Raw genomic sequence first — 10,094 nt, 5'->3', positions numbered from 1 at the left:
GGGATAATTAGTCCAGCCAGGCCAGGTTAGGCATTTTAGAACTCACTACGCAAATAATTACATTTAAGCATAAGATAAATAAAAATTATGAAATGCATAGACTGGTCAAAAAACTAAAATAACACACTTTGAAAGAAGTATCAAGAAGTAACAACAACAATAATACAAGTTTGTGTTGGGAGGTGAGTGTGAAAGACACTGTGTGTGTGAGTGAGATAGAGAACTGCACATTGCCCCTTTAAATACACTGACTCCACTTAAGTACATTGCCCTTTTAAGTAGATCCCCATGTTCAGACCCAACAGCAGCTGCCAGCAAGCTCCTCTGTCCTGAGCCCTGTCTTGTGACCCCCCACCCCACTCTGGGGAGCTGGGGTACAGGGGTGGGGGGAGGGAGACACCCTGACATCAGTGCCTGCCTCCCCACCTCTGCACAGAAAGGAGGAGGCTCCTTAGAGCAGCTCCACGGCGGAGGGCAGGAGCAGCTGCAGAGGGGAAGGGACACCTGAAGTGCCTGGCACTTGAGAGCCTGCTGGGCTGCTGCCTGGTGAAGTCAATGGGTTCAACCCCAGGGTAGCTGGGAGCAGCCTCTGGCTCTGCCTCTCTAGCACTGGGGGCAGGGGGAGAGGCCAGTAACACTGCTGAACATGCACAGATGTGGCAGGGGTCAGGGTGGAGCAAGGGGAGATTTGTGCTGATCCCAGGGGTTGAATGTCAGACGTTTCCAGCGATGCCATTGGGTGGTTTGGGCAGCATCATTTGCCAAGCCCTGAGCTACACTTAAATCTGTTGCTGGTGCAGTGATGGGGACTGGGGTTGAGGGTTGGTGATTTTTGGTGACATTTTTGTACTAGCAAAAGCCCTAGTGCAGACACAGGTCTCCTGGCAAAGATATCGAATGAAACGCTCTGTGCAGCCTAGACAAGGCTTTGTGCCATTTCCCATGATCCCCACTCACCCCATGTCCCTGCATCTCTCTGTGCACCCCAGAGGCAGAGGGAAGTGGAGAGGCAGCTGGTGATGTCCGAGTGCGAGTGGCTGTGCCAGGTCCTGACTGAGCAAGAGCCTCCTGCTGGCCCGGCTGGGAGAGCTGGACCAGGAGATTGAGAGGAGGAGGGATGAAAACCCCACCCGACTGTGCAAGGAGATTTCCTGGCTCAATGTCCTGATTACGGAGCTGGGGGTGGGGGGGAAATGTCAGCAGCCGGTGCCTGAATTGCTGCAGGTGAGACTGTGTCAGACATGCCCCAAGCCCAGTGCAGGGAGGGGACGGCCCCATAGCCACTGGGGGCTCCCAGGGTAATTCAGTGCAGAGAGTGCCGCCCGCCTGTGTCTGCAGGGCCAGGGGCCCTGGGGCTGCAAAGAGATGGGAGCTGGGGCCGGTGGGGAGCCGGGGGAGGCTGGAAAAGGCTATTCTAGCCCTGGGACTCAGTTCAGGGGGCCTGACCACCCCTGCAGAGCAGCTGGTGTGAAAAGGGCTCTGCTCTCCCTAGCACAGCCCTTTAGTACCTCCACCGTCCTGGGGGAGCAGCCTGCGGGGCTGGGAGAGCAGAGTGACCGTCTAGGGCAGGGGGCCGGGCTGCACCATGGGCACTGACTCTGCTCCGTTTCTCCTTCCCCTCTAGGGTGTCAGAAGCACCGTGAGCAGGTACATCTGGGCTCAGTGCCCAGGGACTCTTCCGCTCCAGCTTCCTGCTGATTACAGCAGTGACAGGACCCTGCTGCCTTCAGCACCAGCCCTGAGCCCCCCAGAGACGTTACTGAAATTCAGATTTGGCCATTAAAACTCCCTCCGAGGTCGGGGGTGGGGGGACTTTCTGTGATGGCTGGAACCACCCCCTGGGACAGCCCCAGGCTCTGCCGACACCAGCTCCTGAGCCTGCAGCTGAGGGGAGCAGGGTGGTGAGTATGGGCCCGTAGTGCCCGGGCTCCATGAATATTCAGGGCCCGTGGGCTTGGCTCCACCAATGTTCAGGGCTGGGTCTCTCCTCCGGCCCCACCTGCTGCCCCCACACGCCTCCCAGCCCCTCCTGCTGCTCCCGGGTGATTTAAAAGGGCCTGGGGCCCCCCAGCTGCTGCCACCACCACCACCGGCAGCACAGTCGGACTGCCCACGTGACAGAGCTTTCCCAGCGATAAAAAATAACCACCCGGTGATAAAGCGCTGCCTATACTGGCGCTTTTCAGTGCTAAAACTTTTGTCGCTCAGGGATGTGTTTTTTTACTCCCCTGAACGACTAAAGATTTAGTGCCAAAAGTGGCAGTGTAGACACAGCCTAAGGTGGCTTCCTGCCTGCCTGCTCTGCACCTCTCTGGGAAGTGGCCAGCACATCCCTGTGGCCTCGGAGGGGTGGGGGTGGGGCACACGTTGCCCCCACCCTGAGCACTGAGCCACTGCCAGAGGGGTGTGTGGGTGGCTTTCAGGAGCTGCCGCTGCCCGAGTTAAGCACCGACCCACTGACCCCTCCCGCACCCCAACCCCCTGCCCCATCCCAGAGCCTGCACCCAAACTCCCTCCCAGAGCCCGAACCCCCTCCTGCACCCAAACTCCCTCCCAGAGCCTTAGGCAGGCGGCGGGGGAGGGGGGACTTGGACCCGTTCTGAGCACCACCAAAAATTATCCAAACCTGCCGCCTCTGGGGAGAGGCCCAGGGGAAAGGGCTGGGGCCAGGCAGGAAAGTGACTCTGCACCAACAGCCCCTTCTTGCCCCAGCTCTGCTCCCAAGTGGTGGTGGTGGGGGGGGAGGGGTTGTGAGTCCTAGAGCTGCTGCCCTCCCTGAGCGCCCCCCGCCCCGCTCCCCTCAGCGCCTACAGGAGCCGAGCCTGCTCCAGCCTGCCTGAGTCACAGTCAGTGCGTTCTGATTCGCCCACCCACGCTGCACTGATCAGCTGTTGCTTCTCGCTACCACCCCCCCTTTCCCACTCCGGATTTCAGCTCCCCTCCCCCGGCAGCATCCCCCCTCCCCTTCCACCTTCCTCATTCTGCCTCCATCCAGGACGGTGGCATGACGGGGGGGGGGGGGGGGAACTGGCTGGTGCTTTTTGCTGCTGTTGCGTTATGTCCTCAGCCCGGGAGGTGCTGGGCAGGGGAATTACTGAGAACCCAGCGATCCCGGGGGGCAGGAACAGCAGCTGGGGGGGGGCACTGACACCCCTACACTGGCTCACCCTGCAAACTGCCCCTGCCAGGCCCATCCCCCCAGCTCCGGGCCCTGCGGGGGCTGGGGGGGCTGGTACTTTAAGAGGAATTTGCTCCGCCCCAACCAGCCAGGGACACTGACCGTTACTTTCACTTTTGAAGCGTTTATAAGGCCCAGGCTGGGGGGCTCGGCCCCGTCAATTCAGCTACAAATGTCACACCGGTAACGCTGACGGATCCGGTCCCAAACCCTCCGGCTCCGTGACCCGTGTGCGGAACTGGGGCTGCAGCCTCGGTGAGTGACATGGGGACAAGGGCCGGATTTAGGGGCACGTAACCGAAGCGACTGCCTGGACGCCAGGCTGGGGGGCGCCGGGCTCGGGGGCTGTTTGTTGTTAGCGATAAAAGGAAAAATCGAACGTGTGAAGTGAAATGTTTCCGCTTTTCCTGCGCTCTGCAGGAATTTGCTGCTTAGGATGCGCTCTGCAGCCACACACAAACTGAGCATGCTCAGAACATCTGCTGAAGCCACCGCCCTTCACCTGGCCCTTATTAGGGATGAGATTCTGCTTGTGGCTTTTTTACAAGGGTTAAAAATGGGTAAAGGGGCCAATCGGAGCAGGGGAGTGGCCAGGGTCTGAGCAGGGGGCGAAAATTGACTGGTCGGGGGGGTCAAGCAGCTAAAAGCAGGGTTAGGAAGGGGCTGAAGGGCAAAATCAGGGATGGGGGTGGAAGGAGCCGGAGTTAAGTCCAGGGGTGAGGGGGTGCCAGCGGGTAAAACCCCGGCACAGGCAGGGGCAGAGGGGTGGGTGCAGCAGAGGGGATTGTTTATTTCCCCTCTCACAGACAAAAACCTCTCAGCATCGGCTTCCCAGGGTTCTTAAAGGCACAGGCATCCCAATGCCTAGTCATTGCAGCTTAACCTACTGAGCTGCTGCAGCAGAAGACTTTATTCAGTGAGACTAGGCCTTCCCTACAGCCTCCCAGACTTAGTGAGGGACAATGGGGCCGGGGAGGTATTATGTCATTCAATCATTCAACCCATAAAGTAGCACACATTCTGCCACACTGAACCCCCCCCAAACAGTAACCTAGCTAATAATAATAATAATAATAAATAATTTCAACTCATATAATTAATGAAAAATGTGTGTATACTGTATATGAGATGATATGAGAAATGAAAATGAGCTTGCTTTGGGATTTTACAAGGCACTTATATCATTTAAACATATTTGGTACCTTGAGTAATGATAATACTTCTTGTAAATCACATAAATAGGGGTCTCATGGTCCCCTTCCCTCACCCATTGCAAAGGCACAGGGGTTATTGCTGGCTGCCCTAGGGCTGCAGAAAACCCTATGGGCAAAACATATGGAAAGAACAGGATCAACTTATACAGAGGGCTGAGGGGGGACTCCCATAGTGCATTAACTAACACTTAATAAATACATCAAAATTAAACACATTACAGAGATAAGAGCCTGTCATGACAGATTTTACTTCATGAGAAGGTCCAGAGAGAGAAGACCCAGAGGGAGTAATGGGAGGGGCAATCCTAGGGAGACCAAAGGGGCTGGTAGAGGGAGCAGACAGAAAACAAGGGTAGAGGTAGAGGCAGAGTCACTGCAGGGTTGACCCAGTCTTCTGCCTCTCCCTGTGGGTGGAAACACTGATCACTGTCACTATAGGAGGGAACAGTAGAATGGATTGCCCAGAAGAATGAATGACTTGAAGACAATTTCCTGAGAGACCCTTACCCTTGCAGAGCTTTTCTGGCTCCGACCTTTACATTTCTACACAGGGTGGTTTTGCCCACAGAAATAAAAATCTGCACATCTTCCATGTGGTTTTGGACCAATGGAAAAAAACAGGTACAATTCAAGTGACTTTTTAAATTGCCTATAAAACCGAGTTAACAAAATAAATGAGCTTATGAACAATCAGAAAATCTACTTCTCAAGTTAAAAAAACTATAACTGGACTTCTTGGCAAAGACATTCTAAGTTTTCTTACAGGTGAAGTCACAAACTGTCTGGAAAGGAAGAGTAGACTGAATTACTTGCCTCAGTGAAATTAAATACCCAGAGAATTGCTGGGCCTGTGATGATGATAACCAGGGCTTGCTCACCTTGCACACTGTGCTGTGGCGGCACTTCCAGGCAGGTCTGCATCTGCAAGCAGGCACCGCCACAGGTGCAGCTCCCACTGGCCATGCTGGCCAATAGACTGGGAGCCTCCCGGCCAATAGACTGGGAGCATGGGTTGGGGTGGGGGCAAAGGCAAAGGGGGAGATTGTAGGGAGCTCTGGAGTGGGGGAGGGGAGTTGTTTGGCAAAAAGGGGGGGGGCTCTCTGGAGAGTGGTGACAGGGGCACAGGGTCATTGGGGGTCTCTCGGGGAGGCAGAGGGTTGTGTGGGTCTTTGTGGGGTGTGTTATACAGACAAACCCATACAGGATCATTTTAGGGGTCAAGACAAAGATGCCACATTTATTATTGATCTGTAACTATTAGCAAATTATGCACACACACACACACACACAAAATGTAGCTGCTGGATAGTTACCGGTCCTGGTTGTAGCTTGAGTTCACAGGTCCTGGCTCGTGGCAGCTAACTGGCCAGGAAAGCTGAGCACGAGGAGGAGCCGGGTCTCTGTTGGGTGCGCACCGATGCTCCTTGATGTTGATAGCAGGACGTTACCCAAAGTCTCTCATCTCACCCTTCCGTTTTATAGGCTTTTAGTTCGGATTCAAAGTCTCTAGGCCTCTGGGTGATCACCCGTCAATTGCAGGCGTGACTGTCAGCCTGGGACCTGGCTTTGATCTTCCTTCTGTTGTTTCTTTTGTCCTTTTCTTTTTAGGGTGGATGCTTCTTGCTTTGTTTAGGGCTGTTATCTAGTTCTTCAGCCATTGGTATTTGAACTTTATCTCATCAGTACGGGCTGGTGCTGAAGGTTGATTCTGTCACCCACACATACCTCATTCACACATCTCAACTAGACTAATAAAATTACAGTATGGCTTGCAAAAATGGAGGCTGCAGTACAAGCCTTCTACAAAATGGAGTATGCATTTTAAAATGGGTTTTGAATTACAATATTGCACAGAAGTTACAATGTAGGCAAAATAGCAAGTGTAATGAAATGGTGAACAGAAGTTATATTGTAAGTAAAATGGCAAGTGTAATGAAATGGTGAACAGGAGTTACAATGATACAGTGAATAACTAAAAACAATTTCATTCACATCGGTTCTACATTGTCCCCCTTTTGACCTTCAATCCAGGGGCATTGAATGGGTCACACTTTATGCAATTGTTTTAAGGCTACATATTGGGAAACAATGTGAGCTTGTGGTTTTAGCTTAAAATACAGACTTTTCATCCAGCAGCACATACCACACATTATAATTAACATTAAGCTTATCAGAATAAAGAAAACAACAATTGGATGTAACATAATTGTTAAAGTTGAAGACCAAGGGGGGGACCATCCCTTTAAAATATCATACCAATGGTGCATCATGATTTGTTCTGCTTGTGCAGATACTCTTAATATTTCAGATCCCTGATGTAAAATAGCCAAACTGCATGTTTGAACCTGGGTCCGTGTGGTTTCAGTCAGTTGGCTAACTTGTTCATTTGTACAGATTTGTCCAATTGACTTCCAAAGTGAAGTTAAAGTTTAGAATATTACTGGTATCCAGCATGTTAGTTCTTTTATCCTCATGAGTTGGGAAGTAATAGGTTAAACGGGTGGGAGTTTTTAACATAGTTATATTACACATACACTGTTTTACGGGCGGTTCTGAGATGTATTTGTCTTGCCATACAAGCCTCTCTAATCCAATGGCACAGACACAACTTTTCCTATCAAAATACACTTTTGTGGTACTGTTATCTAGTTCATCCCAGTAACAAGTTGCCAAGCTTTTATGTTGTAAGGAGCAGGGCTCTTCTAATTTTGGTAAGGGGGGACATACCCATTGTTGTGCAGTCCACCTGGAACACAAGCAATGGTCTATGATTTCCCCTTGTTCATTTAAATACGTCCCCACCAATCGAGGAGCCCAAAGATGTCTGCCTTGAAGAACTGGGAGGGCTATGAAGGGCCACAGAGTAACTTTATATTTGTGTGGTTGGACCCGTATAGTGATGTGCCCCATGAGGGTTGATGTGTACATGTTTGATTCCAGGGCCTTGTACCATCCAGAAACATAAGGGAGGGAAAGGTTATTTTTATGTTTTGTCAGCAGAGGAGTTAAGACTGTCATATCTTTAGCTCGTACCCAGTCCATTTCCCTTTCTGTCAGCATAATAGCTAATATTTGTTGTTCAGAACACCACAATGCTAATGCTGTTTTGTTCATTATGTCCCTCATGGTGGCATATTGAGCCCAGAACGCCTGGTTAATATGTTTCCAAGTATGCCATTGCAAGTTCATTGTGTCTGCCCCAGTTTGCACCAATTCAGCGATCTGGTGCTCTTGCCCCTGGGCAATAGTACGATGCAATATTTCTACCACACTGGCCTTATTTTTCAGTGCTTCTAGATCTACCAAATTTAGATTTCCGGTCCCTGTTCCTATACTTCCTAACAAGGTATCTGTTGTCCCTTGTCGCTGACGCGGGAAGGGATGCTCTGGTTGTAAGGATTTGAACCATGCTTCAAAGAGGGGGGAGCTATAGTGTGCGCATTCTGGCCGAGTTAGAGTTAAATTATTCCTGGTCCAGTTTATTGAAAGGTGTAAGGTTACAATTAATGGCGCCACTTGTGCCTCTGTGGGAGGCTGCATCTTAAGCAAATGAGGACAGGGTACTTTTATGGGTTGTGGACCATTTAAAAACAGTACTGTGGTACTTCCTACTAATTTGGTTTCATTCACCCATACTGTTATTGTCCGGGTCTCTAGGGGTCCTGGTTTAAAGGGTGGGAATGTATGGTATCCAGGGAGGACGGGGTGACAATGATGATTGTAATCTACTATAGGCTGGATAGGTGAGCTAACCTCAAATATACAATCATGGTCATAAGGTGTGTTATTTACCCAGACATGTAATGTAAGTAGTTCAAAGGGTCCATGTAATGTATGGTTAAATATTGGTACAATTTGGATCTGGTTTCCAGTGGTAAAATTAAACCACTGGATCCCCCAATGTGCATTGGATGTCCCCAAGGTGTATAATTGTGCCAGGAATCCCCAAAATAGTAACATTTTTGCTTCCAGCGGAATTCTCCTGTAAACGCTTGTGCAGTTTGTGAGAGGGAAATAAAATTGTTGATTAGTTTATGATACCAGTATTCTGATTGGAGGCAATCAGCTGAAGCTCTCTAGATTCCTTATAAGGGATTCGATGCCAGTGATACCTACAAAGGGATGAAGCACATGCTATTAAGAAAACAGTTTTATCTGGGATACATGGACCCATTTAAGTTTACCATCTTTCTCAATGTGATATACCAGAGGACTGAGACGATCAACTATGGAATATGGACCCACCCATTTAGATTCTAAGGTGTGATCCTTCTTACCCAATTTTAAATACATTACTTGATCTCCAACCTCCTATAAAGTGGGTTCATTGGTTCTTTGTTTTTGCATTTTCTCATTCATATGTTCAATAGCCTGATTGATGCTGTACTGTAATGTGGTTTTATCCTCTTGTAATTGCTTTAGCCATTGGAAATAATCATTCTGGGTGGCTGTAGGATGATCCTCTGGGTGTATAGTAAAATGTTTAGGATCAATCATTAACTTCATTGGTTGTCCAAAAAGAATTTGATATGGCTGGATCTTAGTTCTCAGCCTGTCACTACTGTGAATGGCAGCTAAGATCAGAGGTAGTTTCTCAGGCCAGTCCTTACCAGTATGGTTTACTACTTTTCGCAGTGCCTCCTTAATTGTGCCTTTCCACCTGGCCAGAGGACTGGGGTCGGTATGGAATGTGGAATTTCTGGGTGATCCCTAGGGCTTGTAACATCATTGTGAAAATTTGTCCCACAAATGCACTTCCATTACACTGCTCTACAGCCAAAATGCTTCTGAAATAAATGTAGTCAAACTTTACAAATACTGGGTCACTGAGAACGAAAATGATGCTTAAAATTGTTGATTGGCTCTAGTTTTCAAGTTATGCTATTGGGTCAGTATATACGACCCATGACTTGGGAATGGCAGAGGATAAGTGAGTTATAAAGGGAAGGGATCTCAATTTAAACCAGAAATGACTAAAATACATCTTTGACTGGATCTATGAATAAATCTATGACTGGGTTTGGACAGTACTTGCTTTTTAGGCAAAACAATGAATGATGCAATCTGAAGCTGGTATTGCGTCATACATGATATGAATTGCATCATTTTATTCCTAGAAGTCATGGATGATGCAATCATAACGAAGCTTACATCACTCTGCTGAACAAATTGCCCTATATCAGCTCTAGAAATCATACAGTGTCATGCTCTCTTATTTGTCAGTGTTTGATTTTGCAAAGGGACACATTTCTGTCTAGCCAAAGTGAGCAGAGATGCCTCGTACTTGTAGTGCAGATAACTTCTGCTATGTTTGTGGTGAAGTGACTTTTGCATCACAAAAGCGCAGTATAACCACTATGGTTAAGAAAACCTATCACCTTTATTTTGGCTGCAAAATTGGAGATCAGGACAAGAGGTGGGCCCCACACATATGGAGCAACACTTGTGCAACAAATCTTTGCCAGTGGTTGAACAGGAAAAGGAAATCTATGCCTTTTGCAGTGCCAATGATTTGGAGAGAGCCAACAGATCATACCAGCAATTGTTACTCCTGCATGGTGCCTCCAGTTTGGAAAGGTGTGTCAAAGAAGAAAAAGTGGACTGTGCATTATCCAAACATTCCATCAGCTATACGCCCAGTACCCCATGGAGAAGGACTGCCGGTTCCTGATGCACCAGAATCATTCTCACTTGAGTCAGAC

The 10,094-nt window shown here is 49.2% G+C and overlaps 1 protein-coding gene across 2 annotated transcripts in view; it reads left to right on the top strand.

The window, feature by feature from the left end:
* Positions 1-3,327: 3,327 nt before the first annotated feature.
* The window catches only part of LOC123346488 (butyrophilin subfamily 1 member A1-like), a 111,774-nt gene continuing 105,007 nt past the window's right edge, over positions 3,328-10,094 (top strand). For both annotated transcript variants that reach the window (XM_044983918.1, XM_044983917.1), the window contains exon 1: positions 3,328-3,433. The gene's annotated coding sequence lies outside the window, so the exon portion shown is untranslated. The remainder of the gene's footprint in view (positions 3,434-10,094) is intronic.

This window comes from Mauremys mutica, chromosome 12, assembly GCF_020497125.1.
Source record: "Mauremys mutica isolate MM-2020 ecotype Southern chromosome 12, ASM2049712v1, whole genome shotgun sequence".
In the NCBI taxonomy this organism is placed as follows: domain Eukaryota; kingdom Metazoa; phylum Chordata; order Testudines; family Geoemydidae; genus Mauremys; species Mauremys mutica.
This window is presented reverse-complemented; position numbering and strand designations above follow the sequence as displayed.